This window comes from Erinaceus europaeus, chromosome 15 (genome assembly GCF_950295315.1).
Source record: "Erinaceus europaeus chromosome 15, mEriEur2.1, whole genome shotgun sequence".
In the NCBI taxonomy this organism is placed as follows: Eukaryota; Metazoa; Chordata; class Mammalia; order Eulipotyphla; family Erinaceidae; genus Erinaceus; species Erinaceus europaeus.
In genome coordinates this window covers 63,010,925-63,031,472 of record NC_080176.1, presented here as the reverse complement: position 1 = coordinate 63,031,472, position 20,548 = coordinate 63,010,925, and the positions used below count along the sequence as shown (strand labels likewise).

Below are 20,548 nucleotides of genomic sequence, written 5' to 3'. Positions count from 1 at the left end.
TTCAGCACTTGAGGGGGTCATGGGGGTAAGGAGTAACAGTCAGCTTGGAAAGTCACTTGCTTCACTTTCTCACATGGACCCCTATATATATTTAAGTTGAAGGGGCCTCAGTGCTTATGTCCTTATCTTGCAGAAGGGAAGTAAGGAGACTTGTCCAGAGTGCCTGCTGGACTCCTTCTGTCTCAACAGCCTGGATTTTGTTTTCCTTTTTTTTTTTTTTACTTCTAACACTATCATCTTTTTTTTTTTAAAAGACTTAGAAACATTCTAAGGAAAAAAATCAGGACACTGACAAAAAAAAAAAAATCCTTGCTATTTATTCACTCTCACTGAGAGAAGCTGTTAGCTCTAATGACCTTTCCAAATTAATAAAATCTGTAAATGCTCAATTGTTTATTGCACACATGGAGTTACACCTCTAAATGACTGCAGGGAACTGTAGGCCCTGCAGAAGGATTAGTTCTGGGGGTTGGCAGCCAGCAGGGGAGCCCTGGTCCCACTCCCTGGGGTAGGCGGTGCAACCTCTCAGGCAGTGCAAGCCTTCCATGCGGCCTTGTGTGCTCAGCCCTGAGCCAAAATGTCAGGGCAAATCCTGGTCCAAGGGCCTCCTGGGGATTTATTGGGAGGAAGAAAAAAAAAAACCTTTGGTAGGAACATAATATAGAACTTTCAGGAATGCTCGTTTGGGGGCAATGACATTCAGAGAAAGCAGTATCAGGAGGTACCTGGAAGGCTTTTGAGGGGAGATAGAATCAAGCTAGAATTACACTAGGTCAGGTGAAGGCACCTGGAGAACTTCCTAGAAGGTGAGCACCTGATGAACAAAGGAAGAGGATCACTACCCTTTCCAGTGCCTTGAGGAGGAAGCAGAGGGTGGCATGGGAGGGCAGGGCTGGGTAGAAGGAGGCCACCTCCTGGGGGGTTTGGACTTGAGGAGGTGGGCAGGAGAGACTCCTGCTGCTCAGTTCTTGGGGTCTTGGGTTTGGAAGCACACTGCCTGAACATGCTTACCAACCAGGGTTCCCTAATCCAGGGTCATGCTGTCCAGTTTGCCCTTGAATCCTAGTGACAGTCTCTGTGTCTGAGCTTGTGAATGACACAGGCCACTTTGGCTCCCAAGATGAAGATGAACAGAATTCTTATAGAGGGATGCTGTGGGTGTGACGTAAGAGTAGCGAAGTCATTTATCTTTGTGATAGAATACACACAGTATTAGGTGCACCATGCTTGCTATCTTACTCACTCCATTCTGTGGCACTAAGTATATTCGCATTGTTTCTTTATGTTATGGGAGAGAGAGATTCACTACTCCATTTATTTATTTATTTATTTATTTTAGATTTTGATAGGGCAGAGAGGATTTGAGAGGGAAGTGGAGATAGAGAAGAAGAATGAAAGAGAACTACCTATAGTAGTGTTTCACCCCCTGCAGGTGGGGACCAGAGGCTTGAACTGAGGTCCTTACACATAGTAACATGTGGTCAACTGGGTGCACCACTGCTGAGGCCCTTACATATTTATTTATTTGTTTGTTTGTTTGTTTGTGTTTTCATTGTAAGGTGGAGTGTATGAGGCAGGGAGAGGGAAATAGAGAGATATAGCACATTTCCACCAGTGAAGCATCCCCAGTACAGGTGCTCCCATGTGGCAGAAGGGGGCTCAAACCCAGGTCCCTGTGCATGGTAAAGTGTGCACTCCAGAGGAGCCATCTCCTGGCCCTGTGCTTTGGGTTATCAAGTGATCAGGCTGATCTGCTGCACTTGTTTGCAGTCACACATGAGGAGCAGGTTCTCAGCCCACTGTTTCCTGTGGGAAGACTATTCTGCCTGGAGCAGAGTTCCCACTAGACTCTGACACCCACAGCCATCCCCTCCACACCATGAGTTACTTTCTTCTGTAAGGAAGCCCCTGTCAAGGCCTCTCTGCCTTCACTTCTTATCCTAAAGCACTTCAGCTATATGGAATTTGTCTCTCACTGGAGCAGCAAATTCTTTGTGCTCTCTCTTGGCAGCTTCTGTTTCCCACCTTCTAGAATGTGTTAGAAAAGCCAAGGGAAGTCTCTCACACAATGTTCCGTCATCTTGTCCTGCATCCCCCACCCCCAGTCCCTCCAACTTCCAATGGAATAATGAAAGGGCATTCTGTCTTGAAGCATCCTCTCTCCCTCTGGGCATTAATTGCCTCTTCCAGATCCCCATACTCACTTAGAATGCATTAAAGTGGTGACACACTCAGGCAGCCGGGCAGGAGAATTCACAGTTCAGGTTGGCATTGTCATTAACTCAAGTCTTTGGTGTCAACTCCCTCCCGCGCCCAGCGTCCCGCCTGGCCTCCCAGTCAACCTCCAGCGATGCATTTTCTGGCCTTTGTTGGTTTGTGTCAGCTCTTGAACATTATTTAAATGTAGTTTGGGGCCCATGCATGCAATTACCATTGTGTTATTATTCAGAACCAGATTGTTAAGATTCAAGCAGCTGTACAAGGAGATGCCCTGTGCTGTGAGGTCCAATTTAGGAGGGCCTTGCGAGCTGGTGCGAGGGGTTGCTAGGCAACCCCATGCTACAGAAGAGGAGGCCGCACTCCGAGTGGGAAGAAGCCGGGCGCCTTCAGGGAATTGGAGGCAGTGGTCAATCTGAGACTGGCATGGCGCCGGGGAGGAGGAGGGAGGCAGCGTGGGCCGAGCCCAGGGGCCCGGAGGGGTGGGATCGCAGAGGAGCCAGGGGCGCCCACCCAACTAGCACGCGGTGTTCCGGGCAGAGAAAGTGCTGCTGGGAGTGAGGACACAGAGAAGGTGCAGACGCCCGAGGTCAGCAGGCAAACTGCCGAAGCATACCCAGAGCAGATGCTAATATGCTTCTCCGTCCCTTTCTTCTCCTTGCAGGAAATGAGCAGGTGTGCAGAGACTCGGCTGCCCTGAAATTGAAGACGAAGGCAACGGTGCCTGTGAGTGGAGGTTTGACTTTTGGGGGTGGGAAATTGGCAGTATTCCCCGGGGTGGTGGGGTGGGGAGCCCCTGTTTGAGGTGGGGGCGTGACCTTAATGGAATCAGCTTTGCTTCTGCTGGAAGGTGCTTCTGGCTGAGTGGGGCTGGACAGAGAGGAGGATAGGACTTACTTGGAGGTGAAGGGACCCAGGTTGAATCTAAGCTCTGTTCTCTTAACGGTATCTCCCTGGGGCTCAGCAGAGAGATTGCTCCATGGACCCTTTCTTGTGAATAAGTGTGCAGAGAGAGAGAGACTCTGACTGACTCCTCTGGGGTAAAGAAGGTGGGACCTTCTGTGGTCACTGGGACCACAGACAGTTTGTCCAAGTCTGAACTTTGCTGGGAGGACCTTATTTAGGACAGTCAGTTGTCCCAGAGGCCATATTCAGGTGTGCTGAGTACTTGTCCTGATACATCCCTCAGTCTGAAACACCAGTAACCCCCAGGGGCCTGTCTCCACCTGGAGACTGAGGAACATGAGCAAGCAACAGCACTTGCAGGCTCTGTCTGAGAGAAGCTTTCGGCCCCAGAAGGCATTGAACTGCACTTGAGTCCCTCTGTGAACTTTATAAAAGGGCACTTGGTCCAGCCCTGGCTTCCACTTCTCAGGCTTCACTGTTGGTGACAGAGATTGGGAGAGACTTTCTGGGGAAGCAGAGGCTTGAATTGGGCTGGAAGAAGAGGGAGACCATTCCAGAGAGGAGGGCAGAGGGCAGAGGGTCCAGCATCACATCCTCCCCCATCAGGCCCCTGCCTGCTGGTGACATTGGGAAGGGCCAGGTAGTGAGTGACAAGTTTGAGATGGCTTCCTCAGTGGTCCACCACAGAGAATCAGAATGGAAGAGCATGCCCCTCATCTATATAATCAAGTGACATTTCTGCTGGTTTGTTTATTGTTTGCTGCCTGGAAACAGATGCACAGTTGTTGATTGTGCTAGTCAAATTCGAGCTTGTATTTGAGATCAGCATATACACTAGATAGATAACCAAACAAAATAGTGGTACAGGAATCCTCTCTATATCATGGGAGGGGGTCAGCAGACTTCTAAGTTAGTACTTGGCCCATGACACCAATGTTGGGAACACACCCTGAGTCACTTGCTAGTCCCCAAAGCTGCTGTGTCACACAGGGAGGTCTAGGTGCTATGCCCAGCATGAGGCACAGCTGGGTTTATTGACTTAACAAAAGCTAAGTATTTGTTCTGAGCAAGCTAGAGAAGCTAGCTGATTTTGAGGTGTTAGAACAATGCCGTGTGTTTACAGAGCACTGCCATTTGGGGGCGTTTTGACAGAACTGGCTCCTAGGCGCTGCACAGAGGCTTCATCTGTTATTGCCATTTTGCAGATGAGGAAACTGAGGCTCAGATCAGTCAAAGATTTGGCTGGAGTGATACAGTAGACTCTCTGCTGCCTGTAATGGATGTCTGATCTGGGGAGAGGCCCTATTTCCTGCCCCTTCATTCTGAAGAAGGTGAGTGCTCCTATTGTGCACAGGGTCTGGCTGTAGAACTCTCTGTCTCATTGCATGGTGAGCACTGTGCTGGGCTGGCTGTGGCCAAATGTACAGCATTAGGCTGATGCTCTCTGGCTTGGTAGGAAGGCAGTTTTGGTTCTGTTGTCTGAGAGAAACGCTCGTGCCTGCTTCTGTCACCACCAGGGACAATCTTCTGGGGGAAAAAAAGAAACATGCAGGAGGACTCTGCCTGGAGCTGTGGGTGACCAATTTGGGTTGGGCTCCCTGGAAGTGCAGCTGGAAACAAGGCAGCAGGTGCTTCTGCTGTGTCTAAGGAGAGCTCTCAGGGAATCTGTAAGGAAGCGAGGGAAGCAGGAACTGAGTGCGGGAGCTGAGGGCAAGTTTCTCCTTGGTTTGATCTGCTGGAGTCAAGCTGCCATGAGATATGGCTTGGGGACAAGGGGCAGCCCTTCATTAGCTGTCAGGCATCATCTGCCAAGGCATTGCCTCCACCAGAAGCCAGCACCTGGAGCACCTCTCAGGTGGAACCAGCTGGAGGGCAGGAACCCTACAAGACATAGGGACCCTAAGTGTGGGACAACTGTTGCTTTTACTAGGTCATTTTCCTTAGAGTGAGTTTGCTTTATTTATTTATTTATTTATTTATTTATTTATTTATTTTTTGCCACCAGGGTTTTCACTGGGGCTTGGTGCCTGCATGACCAATCCACAGCTCCCAGTGACCATTTTTCCCCTTTATTCTTTCTTTCTTTCATTTAATTGAATAGAGGGAAATTGAAAGGGGGGAGATAGTGGGAGAGAAACAGAGATACGTATAGCACTACTCCACCTCCTGTGAAGCTTCCCCCCACAAGTGGGGACTGGAGGCACGAGCTTGGCCCTTGCACATAGTATATGTGCACTCAACCAGGTGTGCCATGGTAGGCCTCCATAAGTTTGCATCTTAAATAGGTAGTTTCAGATATCAGCAGTGTTGGGACATCTCTGTGTCTGCTGAAAACATAGCTTCTGTGGTTGTGGTTTTTATTCTTATGAAGAGAAAGAATATCGTAAAGTCCTAAGTGCCAATGTTGTAAAATGTCTTCTTCCCACCTCAGTCCCCAGCAGCCCAGCGCCTTTCCTGGTGACAACAGCATTACCGACCGGGATTTCAGGATTTCAGAGATTTGCAGTGGTTGTCCAACACTCCAGCAATGGCGTGGCTCAGATGCCAGTGTGTTGGTGAGGCTGAGGCAGTCCAGTACTGTGCCACCTTCTTGGGCTCAAGAGTCAGCAGCTGGTGCAGCACAAGCTGTCCTGGGCCATTTCTGTGGAGAGAGAGAGCGGTTCCCTGCTGCAATACTCAAAATGCATGAGAACTTTTGCAAACATTGCCACACTTCTTAGAGTGACTATATAAACAACTGCTGTAAGACTTGCAAACGACTGTTATTTTTTCATTAAGGCAAATTGCACATGAGGAGTATGAGATGTTGTGTTACAGCCTGTGACACCCGCAAATATTTAAAATAAAGGAGGATTTCCCTCTGTGCACAGTGGAATTCTAAGGACTGCAGTCTCCCTGCATTTATCCTCTAATGCCATTTGCATGTGATTCAAAGACTTCCTGAAATGTGTATTGTTTCCAAAAGTATGTTTAGATTCGCTGCTGAGTCAGTCCCTCACGCCTTTTTGCTGTGGTTTTCTTTGATGAAGGGACTTTGCTATAATTTAGAGATACTTTCTCGACTCAGGACTCAGGGTGAGGTGGCGCAGGCTCCTTTGTTGGTGAGCTCTCTGTAGTGAGAGTTGAAAGACCGGCGGGGTTATCTGTCAGTAGACCCACACAAGACATGTAGTGTTCATGACTAACAGGTGTAGGAGACTTCCAAGGGCCTGTCATGGGCCAGCCAGTCTGTCAGCTTCATTAACATTATTGCTTTTAGAAGTCACTTACCAGCCTTGGAATCCAGGCTACTGGGCTTGCATGGTGTGCTCAGTATGGGCTGAACATATTTTGTGCCTGCAATTGTCCAAATCCAACTTAGTTTGCAGGTTGCTGGTGTGAGTGTTCTTTTGCAGAGGCGCTGCCTTCTTTCAGTACTCCCTCATATCTCCTTCTCTCTCTCAGGCTTCAAGAAAATCCCCTAGTGTGTGCATGACCTGTTCAAGTCCTGAGACACATTTTGGTGGAACTCCCAGGAGGCTCTAGGAAGAGAAAAAAAAAAAATCTCATTTCCGTCCAAGAAATAGAATCATTATCTTGATTGAAATAATATCTTTTGTCAACCTGCAAGTAGATAAAGCATTGAATTGGTGGAGTTTCCTTATCATGGCTCAGAGTTTGCAGGACACAGAGTAATGACCTGTCAGCTATGGGGAGCGGGAGGTGAGGGGGGTGTAGAGTGCAGAGCCCAGGGCTTATGGCCTGATTTGGATTACCCCATGTCTGATGCCATAGACAGTCACCCCCTTAATGATTCAGGGCATTGTATTGAAGGGAGAAGGGAATGTAGAGCCCAGGACAGTGAGAGCAATAAATCTAGCTGCTGCTATGGTAGTGGGTGTGTTTTTTGTTTTGTTTTGTTTTTAATTGTTTAATCTTTTTTATTTTTATTTATTTATTTTCCCTTTTGTTGCCTTTGTTGTTTTTTATTGTTGTTGTAGTTGTTGTTATTGATGTCATCGTTGTTAGATAGGACAGAGAGAAATGGAGAGAGGAGAGGAAGACAGAGAGGGGGAGAGAAAGATAGACACCTGCAGACCTGCTTCACCACTTGTGAAGCAACTCCCCTGCAGGTGGGGAGCCGGGGGCTTGAACCGGGATCCTTAAGCAGGTCTTTGAGCTTCACACCACGTGCGCTTAACCCACTGTGCTACCCGCCCAGCTCCCGTAGTGGGTGTTTTTAATTGGATGGTGTGTGACATGTGGACAACTGCAGGAGCCTCTGAAAGCTGGACATAGTTATGTATTGGTCTGATGGGATGTGTTGGAGTCCTGTGCCCATGGAGCTGGAGCTTCCCGTGGCTGCAGTGAGAGTAATGGAGTGACTAAAGTAGAGTAGGTTCTAGTTCAGAACCGCCACCATTACAATACTGCCTCGATTTCCAGGCTCAGTCCCCTCAGGGTACAGAGAGAAGCATGGGGGTGGTCAGGAGGAGGAGGTGAGGCAATGTATACACAACATCCAAACAGCACCCCTGCTCCTCCCTGACCCTCACCACTGCAGGGAGGTGGGGGTGGGGGGAGGCTATGCTGAGGACTTGTATGTGCCATACTCAGTTTGTTGGAACCCCTGCATCAAAAGAAAGGTCTCCAGTGCCTTCAAGAAGAGTGGGTAGTATGGGCTTTGAAGAACCAGTCCAGGCCTGGTGGTGGAATAGCTCACCTGGACAGTGCAGTGCTTTGCCATGGCACAACCCAGGTTGGACTGCACCCTCAGTGGATGCAAGGTCACCCGACATGACTTCTCCCTCTCTGCTCTGCCCCCAGCTCCCTGCAGAATCCTTGTAGGTCCTCAGGGACATGCCCTCTGCTCAGACTTCCCTGGAGAAGGACCCTCTCACCCCCTGTTCAGGCTGGCATTTCTCCCCTCCCTCCCCAGGCTGCACTTCAGTGAAATAAAAGCTCCATATCTTCAGCATCATGTTACAGGAGGCTGCTGGCCTGTCGGGATCATGCCTGATTACCATGGTAATCAGCAGCCTGAATGGAGTGATTCCATAATGCATTTCCATCAGGGACATGAACAGGTGTGCTGGGGAAATTAGCATGGATCCATGTGTTGGGTCTTGGGAGATTAATAGTGAATTTAGGGTTGCTCAAGCAAAGAGAAGTCAGAAAGGAGGAATCATACCACTCGTGGGCGTATCCTTTCAGCTTCACCTCTGACCCTTTTCTACCTTCATCTTTGAACCTTGTTCTCACACTCCTCCTTGCCCATAGTCCCACTTCAACACCCAGAAATCACTGACCCATGTGCACTCTCCAAAGCCACAACCCCCTCTACACACACACACACACACACACACACACCCCACACAATACGCAGTTGAATCCAGCTTTATTCACTTGGCCCACCAGGTATGGATCCTACTGAGACACGCTCTTATCAGCTGCAGGCTCTGACCCTGCCCCCATCTACAGGAAGATAAGCTCCACTGAGCTCAGGGTCTCTCTGTTTTCCTAGGGGTCCAGTTAAAAATTTTCACCATGACACTTCTGGGTGATTCTGCAGCTCAGCATGCCAGAAGCAGGGTATACTATAGAAAGGGTATCCATTTGTGTCATGGTATTCCTTCCAGAGATAAAGGCAGCAGTGGGTGGGTGGGCAGGGGGTCCAGAAAAACAGGCAAAGCAGAGTCCCTCAGGTATGACTCCTTCCAAATCAGCATTGTCTCTGTTCTTTTTCCATTTTATATATTTTAAAAAACAGTTGCACAATAGTTAGAGCACTAGACTTACAAACCTGAGGTCCTGGGTTTGATCCCCACAACAGAAATACTAGAGTGATGTTCTAGTTCTCTTTTCTTCTTCTCTCCCACCAATAATACATAAATCTGTTCAAAAGTTTGTTTTTTTTTTAAATGTATGGGGCTGGCAGTGGTAGACCCTGTTGAGAGCACACATTTCCACGTGCAAGGACAAAGGTTTGAGCTTTTGCTCCCTAGCTGCAGGATACTTCATGAGTGGTGAAGCGGATCTGTAGTTGTCTCTTTCTCTGTCCCTCTCTATCTCTACCTCCCCTCTCAATTTCTCTTTGTCCTGTCAAATAAAATAGAAACAAAACAAAAAAAAAAAAAAAGGAAAATTGGTCACCGGCAGAGGTTGATTCATAGTGTTGTAATAATCGTCCAGGCAATACAAAATGATATGTTTTTAATTTTTATTTATTTATTATTGGGCAGAGACAGAGAGAAATTTAGAGGGGTGGGGGAAGTAGGGAGAGAGAAAGAGAGAACCCTGCAGATCTGCTTCACCACTCATTAAACTTTCCTCCTGCAGGTAGGGCCCAGGGGCTTGAACCTGGGTCTTTGTGCATTGTAATGTGTGTACTTAAACAGGTGCATAAAAAATAATAATTTTCATGAAAGAGAGAGAGTGACTAGAGCCCCGGTCAGGTCTAGCAAATAGTGGTGCCAGGGATTAAACCTGCTACCTCTGGAGCCTCAGTCAGGCAAGTCCATTCCAGTACTACTGCACTGCCTCCCCACTCCTTCAGCTCCGTCTGGCACTGGCTACAGGAAACCATATTGCTGGGATCAGGGGGAACCTCCCCCTCTACTGGGCCACCCTGGGCTCTGGAGACTGGGTGGGAGCATGGGGGCATATCTCCAATCTGAGTGGGGCCCTGGAAGAGGCCTCCTTGGCACCTCGGCCCTCACACAATGGATCTCTGCTTCTTCCTCGGTCTGCAGCATGTCTGACAAAGCAGGTCAGGGCTCCTCTATCCCCTGTCCCTAGGCCAGAACGACGTGCTGGAGGCATCCTCATGAAAGGCCTACCTCTTCACTTTCAAGAGGGACAATGCATCAAAGTCGGTGCCAGGCACCAACTAACATTGCGATTATAGCAGAATGAATAATCATGGTGCCCCTCAGAACTCCTCTGAGGGACGTGTTCTGCCCCATGTTCCTCGGGTTGAATCAGGCTCCTGAAGCGTGGATAACAAAAGGTTTAAGCCCAAAAGAAAAGAAAAGGCATTCTTCCCTCAACTTGTTTCTCTTTGATTTCCCGTCTTGGAATGCTTCTTAGTGAACAGTAACTTATGAAAAGATGAAACAAAGTTGGAACAGGAAACCCTGAGCCCCAGAAAGGGGGCCCCAAGTGGCAGCCCCGCTTTTTGTTGTGCTGTGTGAATGGCTTCGTGGTGGGTCCCCTCCCCAGCCTGGAAACACGGGGCCTCAGGGGCAGACAGATACCAAACACATTCACCAGGTGTGGGGAGCACTCCTCCTTGTACAGGTGTGTGGGGGGATGGAGATGGGGTGCAGGGAGCAGGTGACATACACAAAGCAAGCATAGTGAAGCAAGTTGAGCCCAATCACATGATGGAGTGAACCCCCAGACTCCTTTTGAGTACAGTGGGGGGAAGGCTAGAGGCTAGAGGGGTTAGGAGGAGGTGCTGAAAACAGATACCTTACTGATACACCTGAGGTGCCCCTGTAGACCAGAAAGGGCAGGCATTAAAGGCTCCTACCTAGGCTGGCACTTGGCTAGCATGCCTGCTTTGTCTTAGGCACCACTCAGCTTAGGTCTGCTCGATACCACATGGGAGGGAGCTTTGGTACTGTGATGTTTTTTCCTTGCTTTCTCTCTGTGTCCCTGTCTTTCATTTTTAAAGATTTATTTATGGGGACCAGGCACTTAATCATGCAAGAACTTGGATTTGAGCCCTTTTTCCCCATCTGCAGAAGAGAGAAGCTTCATGAGCAGTGAAGCAGGTCTGCAGGTGTTATTCTGTCTCTCTCCCTCTCTACCTTCCCTTCCTCTCTCAGTTTATCTCTGTTCTATCAAATAAAAAAAAGAAAAGAGAAAGAAAACAATAGGTGTTGGAAATGGTGGATTCATCTTGCAGGTACTAGGCCCTAGTGATAACCCTGTTGGCAAAAGAAAAGAACAAAAGGTGGGGGCAGATGGCATAATGGTTATGCAAAGAGACTATCATGCCTGAGGTTCCAGAGTCCCAGGTTCAGTCCCCCATACCACTGTAAGCTAGAGTTGATCAGTGCTCTGGTTAAAAAAAAAAAAATGGACTGGGAGGAAGTACAATGGTTATGCAAAAGACTTTGATGCCTGAGGCTCTGAGGTTCAGTCCCCAGCACCAGCATAAGCCAGAGCTGAACAATGTGTTTATCTATCTATCTATCTATCTATCTATCTATCTATCTATCTATCTCTACCTTGGAATAAATAAAATATATTTTAAAAGATCATTTTTATTAGCATGCCAAAGAGGAGAGAGTGTGTGTGTCAAAACAACACCCTGGCACATGCAATGCCAGGGATGGGACTTAGGATCTTGTGCTTTCAAGTGCAACATTCTAGCCAGTGTCACCCCCATAGCCTCTGTCTCTCTCTCCCATCCTTCAGTCTCCCCATGGCTGAGCCACTGAGAAAGGCAGCAGCAGCAGGGAGCTGGGGTACCAAGGGCCAGCCCCCCCCCCCTGCCAAGGCACAGAGCAAGTGAAGAGGGTGCTGAGCAGAACTAGGGGGACAAGTAAAGATGGAGGCACTGCTCCTCTTTCCCAAAGGGTAGACAACACAGAAGAGAAGACTCAGCACCCTTGTCAGGACAAGTTCAGACTGAGGGCCCACTTGAAGTCCTCCATAGAAGTGCTCACACAGGGGAGCATGAGGCATTTGTGGTTTGTCCTCTGGAGACCACAGTTATTTTTACCAGATCTCCCCCAGAGAGAAGAGAAGCCAGCCAGAGTGATTCCATCCCAAAATGCCACAGGAGACCCTTCCTGAAGACGGAGCTGAAGTGGGAACCACCACCACCCCACCCCACCCCCCGCCCAGGGTTCTCAGGAGCCACAGCACGTTGCAGGGGAGGAAGAGTGTGGGCAAAATGTCCAGAGCACAGGGCACTGAGCTCTGCAGCTGAAGCAGTGCCCTAGAGTTCTGGGTGGCTGCCCGCCAGGCTGGCCTGAGATAGTTCACATGTCCAGGGCTCACTGAGCTGCCCTGGGCAGTTCTTAGCTCTGCTCCCTGAAGGGATTTATTCTAATGAAAAACAGCACTAGGGGAGTGAGAGCTTAGTTGAACCAATCCTCCCTCCTTCCTTTTCTTTTTTCCTTCCTTCCTTCTTGCCATCCTTCCTTCTTTCCTTTCATTCAATTGTTTTGTCATTTCATTTGGGGTGGGTGGGTTAATGGCTTACAGTACAGTTGTTGACACATGGGTACAGTTTCTCCTCTCCCATATAGGTGTCTGCAAAATATTTTTGTCCCCAACTTAGGTCCTTTTCTGCCATCATGCATCTGAATTCCAAACCCCCTTGAATTCCCTCCCTTCCCCAGAGTTCTTGACATTAGAATTTTTATAGGGACTGTGTTGACTCTATAACATGTTTTGTGTGGAATGGTCATTTCAACAGTTTAGATTCTACAGTCTGTGAAATAGGGGCATCTTTCTATTTTTTGCCTTTGTGTCATCTTTAAATTTTTAATAATGACATAGTTTTCTTTGTATAAATTTTTCACTTTTTTTGTTAAATTTATTGTAGCACATCTGATTCTCTTAGATATGATTATAAATGTGATTGTTTTCTTGTTCTGCTCCCCCTTTGGGGAACCTTTCCTTCATATGGCCAGACCTGAGTTCAGCCTAGGCTGTGGTGGCCGCCAGCATCATCTGTCTCAGTTGTCCAGGAGCCCACAGGGTGAGCATTTCTTGCTGAGGAAGAGCCCTTGGTGACTTACTTTCAGAATTGCCCTTGGCTGGCCACCTGCTGAGGGTTCCCTGGCTGAGGAGAGTCTGCACCTGCAGAGAAGAGAATGTCATCCCAGTGCTGGAACATACACTTTAGTGGGGTTATGATTGGAAATAGCGTCAAATCACATCAAAACTGCAATGATGGGAATGATACAAGGGATGCCCTTACAGCCTAGAAGCATCTGTTATTAAAGTTTTACACCATTTCCTTTCTCATTTGCTCTCTCTTTCTCTCAGCTACCCCAAACACACATACTTATGAATAAATATTTTTGTCTGAATCATTTGAGGAAAGTTATCCCTAAATATTCCAGTATGTGTTTGCATTTATTTTTCTTAAAGATTTATTTGTTTGTGATAGAGAACTAGAACATCACTCCCAATATGAAGGGCAGGGGCTACTCAGGACCTTAAGCATTCGAGTCCTGCATGCTATCACTAAGCGACCTCTCAAGTCACTCAGTATGTGCTTGCTAAGAACAGGCTTGTTCTCAATACACATTTTGATCTGATCTGATCTGCCAATCTAATGTTTGTATTCTGGTTTTAACAGTGAAATGCAATGTTTCTTTTTTTTTCAATATGAGATTTTTTAAATCTTTATGTAGAGTAAATAAATCTTATTTAGAGAAATAAGATACAGACAGAGATAAACTGAGAGGGAGAAGGAGATGGGGAGAAAGAGAGACACCTGCAGCATTGCTTTACTGAAGCTTCCTTCCTGAAGGGGGGACAAGGGCTTGAACCCAGTTCTTAGTGCTTGGTAACATGTGTATTCAATCTGGTATATCACCATCTGGCTCTGAAATTCAACCCTCCAGTTGAGTGTCCCAGCTCTGTGTTTTCCATGAGAGTGGAAAGAGAGAGGGCCAGACCTCTGGTCAACTCTGGTATAAAGTGGTTCAGGGAACTGAACTTGTAACTTCTGGAACCTCAGAAATCCAAGTTCTCTTGCCAGCCCCCTTTGGTCTCCTTTAATCTGGAAGCTTTCCACAGCTTCTAAAATTTTGTTTTGTTTTTACAGAGCCGGGGTCATGTACATGCACAATTTCACTGCTTCTTAGGGAGGGAGGTGACATGTAGATGGGGGTGGGGGGCATAGCGTTAGCCCTGACTGAGACACGGGAGAAGCACATTCTGTCCAGCAGGGACTGCCACCTCGGCAGTGACACAGTGCTGAAAGGGTGGGCAGGCAGGAGTCTGGGTTTCGTCACAGGAGTGGTAGGGAGCAATGACAGGGCTTGTGGAAATTGACAAACTCCGGCCATATTTGGAGAAGTGGGGATAATAACTGCTCTCCCCAGTGCTGAGGTCAGGATTCGGTGAGATAACTGATGTAAACACCCTTGGCATAGCGCCTGGCCTGGAGTGGAAGCTCAGTGCACATTTGGCTTCCTGTGCTTTGACAGGACCTACCAATTAATTCTCTGAGTCAGGTTTCAGGTTTCATGTTACTCACATGGTAGAACTGTTTAAACCATAATACAGTAGTAGACAACTATGACGAACAAAACTTCAAGCAAACTCTTCACTCTCCTGGGGGAAGAGAAGGTGACATTAATTCCAAGGCTAGGAGAGAGTCAGAGTGGGGCCAGGTGGTGGCTCACCCAGTAGAGTGCACATGTGACCATGTATGGGAAGCCAGGTTCAAACTCCAGGTCCCCTCCTGCAGGGGAGATGTGGAGCAGTGTGGCGACTATCTGTCCTCTTTGTCTATCTCTCTCCCACTCTGTCTCTCACCCTCTAACAAAATAAATAAATGAAAATGTAAAAATGCTTTATAGGTACAGAATCCCAGCAATAATTGTGGTAACAAAGGAGAAATAGAGAGAGAGGGAAGTGGAGGAGAAGAAAAATAAAAAAGGAAAAGGAAGGAAGGGAGGAAAGGATGGAGGGAAGGGCTGCCAAATAATTCCTTTAGATAGTATGCTAATGTTCCATGTGCATGACTCAGGTTCAGTTTCAACTCCACACCACACTGAAGAAAGCTTTAGTGCTACTCCCTCCCCTCTGTCTTTATGAGGGAAAAAAAAAAGGAAAGAAAGAAGAAAGTTAGAGCTAGAAGGTAGCTCCAAGGCCTCCATTCTGGAGACCTGGAGACGGAGACCCAGAAAGGGCTTCAGAGCAAGTACACGGGACATTCTGCAGGTACTCCCAGGAGTCCTCTGTAGAGAATGAGAAATACTCATCTCCCATACTCTGCCCCCTGCCTCCAGGCCTCTCGGGTCCTCCCCAGGCCCAGAAAGCAGGTGTGGTCATGACTCTGCAGAGACCTTCCATAGGACATTCTGTAGACTTGTCCATAGGACCTCTCCTTGTTTCCTTCTTGAATTCTGCTGTGCCAAAAGTAGAAGGAAAAGCTAGGAGGCAGGGGACCAGGACAGAGCAGCAAGCCCTCTGTCCTCTCTCCACAGGCACCTTTGGAGGACTCAGCCCTGTCATTTTCCCTCCTCTCTCCAGCAACAGCAGAGGAAGGCTGTTCCCTGCGGCCTTGAGTGTAATGTCAATCAGAGAGAAGCCTGCAGCATTTGACCTGAGCGGCATCCTTCAGAGCACCTTATCTGCCTCTCCTCGTGCTCCCACTGATTGAGGCCAGGAGGTTTGCAGAATCTACCAGACCACAAGTGAAGAGAGGGGGCATACAGATGCCTCTTCCCAGTCCCGTTCAGTCCCTGTAATTCTAGAGCTGAGTCCCCAGAGACCCCAAGTCCTCCCTCCTCCCAACCAGCTCTGCCAGGCTTGTGTCAGTGGTCTCCCTGACAGCCTGTGCTGGGAGGGTTCAGGCCTACTGGAAGCCTCCCCCCACCACCCACAAGCTCACTTTCCTGTCAGGGGACAGCTTGAAGGCCATCTTTTAAAAAGTACTTATTTATAGGAGTCAGGCGGTAGCACAGCGGGTTAAGCGCAGAGCTCAAGGACCAGCGTAAGGATCCCGGTTCAAGCCCCCGGCCACCTGCAGGGGAGTCACTTCACAGGCGGTGAAGCAGGTCTACAGGTGTCTGTCTTTCTCTCCTCCTCTCTGTCTTCCCCTCTTCTCCCCATTTCTCTCTGTCCTATCCAACAACAACAACAATAATAACTACAACACTAAAACAACAAGGGCAACAAAAGGGAAAATAAATAAATAGATATTTAAAAATGTGTATATTTATTTATTTGCACAAAAGGGAAGTAAAAGGGAAGAGAGAACCAGAGCATCACTCTGACGCACATGATGCTGCAGATCTAACTTGGGACCTCATGCTTGAGAGTCCAATGCATTATTCACTGCACCACCTCCTGGATTGATAAAGTTAATCCTAATATTTTTATTTTTATTATTATTTATTGAATAGAGGCAGCCATAAATTGAGAGAAAAGTGGAGATAGAGAGTGAGAGAAACAGAGATACCTGAAGGGCTATTTCACCACTCATGAAGCTTTCCCCCCGCAGGTGAGGACTGGCAGCTTGAACCTGGGTCCTTGTGCATGGTAACATGCTCAACTAGGTGTGCCATTGCCTGGCTCCACTAAAGTTAATCTGTAAAGTTTTTCAACCTCTGCCTGTGATCCATCTCTTTCCTGATGCCTGTCTTATTTGCTTCTCTCTCATTCATTCAGAATGAACTTCTTCTCTGCTGTAGCCTGCATTTTGCCCAACTTCACAGACTGGTATGACTGACTGACTGACTGACTGACTGACTGGCTAGCTGGCTGGTTGGCTGTGTGTGTGTGTGTGTGTGTGTGTGTGTGTGTGTGTGTATGATGTGTGTGTTTTGCCTCCAGGGTGATTGTTGGGGCTCAGTACAGCACTATGAATCCACTGCTCCTGGTGGCCATTTTTTCCATCTTATTGGCTAGGACAAGAGAAATTGAGAGGGGAGGGGAGATAGGGAGAGAGAAATAAAGATACTGCAGACCTGCTTTGCTGCTTGTGAAGCATCCTTCCTGTAGGTGGGGAGTGGAGATTTGAACCTAGGTCCTTGCACTTACTACTATGTGCGTTTAGTACTATGTGCCCTTAACTGAGTGCACCACCTCCTGTCCTGTTTTGTTTTTTTAGATACATAGATAGATAGATAGATAGATAGATAGATAGATAGATAGATACAGAGAGAGAGAGAGAGAGAGAGAGAGAGAGAGAAAGGGACCATAGCACCAAGTCTACCTTCAGTGTGCTGGGGGCCAGACTTGAATCCAGGTGGCACATATGGCAGAGCAGTGCACTATCCAGGTGAGCTACTCCACCTGCTCTGACTGTCTTTTCCATCATAGAGTTGTACATAAGACTGTGTGGCCCATCAGTATAAGCCATATGAGAATCAGGGAGGCTCTTTGTTCAGCTTAGAATCCCCCCAAATAGATATATCCCAAGGAGCCCAACACACCCATCCAAAAAGATCTGTGTTCTTAGCATACATATGTTCTTAGCAGCACAGTTTGTAATAGCCAAAACCTGGAAGCAACTCAGGTGTCTAACAACAGATGAGTGGCTGAGCAAGTTGTGGTCTATATACACAATGGAATACTACTCAACTATTAAAAACAGTGACTTCACTGTTTTCAGCCCATCTTGGATGGGCCTTGAAAAATTCATGTTAAGTGAAATAAATCAGAAACAGAAGGATGAATATGGGATGATCTCACTCTCAGGCAGAAATTGAAAAACAAGATCAGAAGAGAAAACATAAGTTGAACCTAAACTGGAATTGGTGTATTGCACCAAAGTAAAAGACTCTGGGGTGGGTTGGGGGTGGGGAGAATACAGGTCCTTCAGAGGACCTAGTGGGGGTTGTATTGTTATATGGAAAAATGAGAATTGTTATGCATGTACAGACTATTGTATTTACTGTCAAATGTAAAACATTAATTCCCCAATAAAGAAATTTTTTTTTAAAAAAAGAATCCCCCAAAATGCTGACCACAGAACATGCGGTGCAGTGGGCTCTTCCTCAGTGCTGCCTGAGTCTGGAATGCAGTCAGAGGTCTGTCTTTAGGGACAGAGAGGATTCAGTTTGAACTCTGGCAGGAAATTGGCCAAGTGACGGGGGGGGGGGGACTTCACCAGAGCCTCACTGATCTCCCCTGTCAGGTGGGTGTCCACCTTGCACAGCCCCTGCGACAGATACAGCAGGGGTGCACCCAGCACAACCTGATGCCCAGTGGATGCACACCCATTTCTTACTGGATAAATCATGACCTAGTTTGGGCCCCCCAGGTTCTTTCTCATGTCAGGAAGGGTTTAGTAAAATGCAAGACTGGCCAGCGAGGACAGGAACTATGAGTCTGTTAAGAAAATTGATTAGGGGACTATTACTTAGCTGAAGAAAGGATGAAAATGGGGGAAAATGGCCACCAGGAGCAGTGGATTCCTAGAGCCAGCACGAAACCCCAGTAATAACCCTGGGGGAGAAAGAAAGAGAGAAAGAGAGAAAAAGAAAGAAAGAAAGAAAGAAAGAAAGAAAGAAAGAAAGAAAGAAAGAGAGATCTAGGTTAAAATTGATGACAGCCAAAATCAGTAGTAAAAAGAGGGAGAAAGGACTAAGAGAGTAGAGGACCTAGTGGAGATTATATTGTTATGTGGAAATGTTATGCTTGTGCAAACTATTGTATTTCACTATCAACTATAACCATTAATCCTACAATAAAGAAATTTAAAAAAGAAAGAAAGAAAGAGAGAGAGAAAGGGAAAGGAAGGAAGGAAGGAAGGGGAACAAAGGAAGAAAGAAAAGAAAGGAAGGAAGGAAGGAAGGGAGAAAGAAAGGAAGAAAGAAATCATCCCCTTTGTCTCATCTTGGGTGGAACTTGAAAGACTTTAAGTTAGATAAGCCAGAAGAAGGGTGCCTACCTGATGGTCTCACTCATAAGTGGAACTAAAGAAACTAAACTAAAGAACTAAAGAAACAGGAAAAAGGGAAAGTATTGGAGCAAAGCAGAGGACTCTGGGGGAGAGGAGAGGGGAGTGGGTAGAGGTTGTGGGAGATCCAGTGCACCACAGCGGAGAGAGACTTAATTGGTTCTGGGAGTGGTGTGCAGACATCTATCATCGGGAGGTAATTTTTACCTATGTGACAGCAACTATCCTGTAAACCATTATTTTCACAATAAAATGATTAGAGAGAGAAAAACAAGAGGGGCTGGGCAGTGTACCTGGTTGAGTACACACGTTACCGTGTTCAAGGACCCAGGCTCATGTCCCCAGTGCCCATCTGTAGGGGAAAGTTTCAGGAGTGGTGAAGCAGAGCTGCAGATGTCTCTTTTTCTCTCCCTCTGTCTCCCCCCTCTCAATTTCTATCTGTTCTATATAGAAAGGGAGGGAGGAAGAAGGTTAAAAAAAAAAAAAAGGAGAGAGAGAAAGATAGAAAAGAAAAAAAAAAGGAGGAGGAGGAAGGAAGGAAGGAAAGAAGAGAGGAAAAGAAAGAGGAAGAGCAGATCACTAGAAGTGGTGGACTTGTTCCCAGTGTTGTCCCCAAGCCCCAGTAATTGCCCCTGATGGCAAAAAAATTAAATAAAATATTAGAGAAATAATTAAGGGCACATTTATTTAGGAAATACACCCCCCAAAAAAGTGGAGGGGAAACTTTTAAAAAGGAACAAGGGACTGAAGGTCAAGCAGTTGGGTGTATATATGACCTTCTCTAGTCCCATCTCCTGGTTGCTTCTAATTGGTCAGGTTGGTTGTGTTCTTACTGTTGACTCTCCTTCGCCATTGGCTGGCCTGGTGTTGGTGAAGCCAACTACGGGCAAACAGCATGGTTTTTCAAGTGACAGTGCTGGTGTGGGCTGACTTTGGGCTGGTTTGAGGTGGTCCTGGCTGCAGATGCAAATTGACCTGCACATCTCTTCCTACAGCAATAGGAATGTGTGCAAGTCTCAAAACCTGGGTCTCCTTTCATCTTGTAACTCATTCCCCCCCACACACACACTCAAAGTTGCCCAGTGAGTGCCAGGCTACAGTGCGCGAGACCCGTGTGCATATCTGCAAAGTGAGAGCTGACAGCCTGCTCTGTCCAGGTTGTGCAGGTGCCCCTGTGAGGAATGCAGCTTCCAGGGCCTTGAGCGTTGGCAGCCATTCCTGCCATGGGAACAGGGAGTCTTCAGATCCTTTGAAGATCTCAGAGACTTGCCTGGGGTGTCATGGGAGAAACTTACAGATCACAGACCCTCTGTGTCTTTAACTTATGGCCCTCCCTCTGTAATATCTTCCCTCATCCTTTGCTCATGAGCACCTCAAAAATGAGTTTTATGGTTTTTTAATTATTTATTTTTTGATTGGTAAAGGATGTGAGGGAGAGACCAGAGTACTATTGTGGTATATGTGGTACTGAGTGGATAGGGAGGTAGGGACCTTGGGCCCAAAGTCCTGAATTCTGTACACTGGCCCACCTTGCCGACCTCTTTGTCAACTACAGAGTCATTCGTGAAATTAAACAGGTTTGGGGATTTTAGTGGACACTTGTATTTTGTGATTCTCTGTCTTAATGTTTCGAAACTCTGTATATCATAATTGTGCTCCAGCATCTGCTAAATGGAACTTAGACTCTTTCTCCCAGACAGCAGAGCCTCCCTCTCTGCAGACAGCTTCTAGCCGGCCCTCCTAGCACAGCTATTGCTCAGTGTTCACCTGGACCTGCCAAACAGCTCCCCAGATTACAGATCAGACCCCCCACCTCCCGTCAGTGCCACCTTAATA

General features: G+C 47.3%; 1 protein-coding gene across 1 annotated transcript in view; it reads left to right on the top strand.

Annotated features, from left to right (window-relative positions):
* ZBTB7C (zinc finger and BTB domain containing 7C) overlaps positions 1–20,548 on the top strand; it is a 384,832-nt gene that overhangs the window by 243,474 nt on the left and 120,810 nt on the right. Inside the window, exon 3 of the mRNA XM_060173838.1 lies at positions 2,882–2,943. The gene's annotated coding sequence lies outside the window, so the exon portion shown is untranslated. The remainder of the gene's footprint in view (positions 1–2,881; positions 2,944–20,548) is intronic.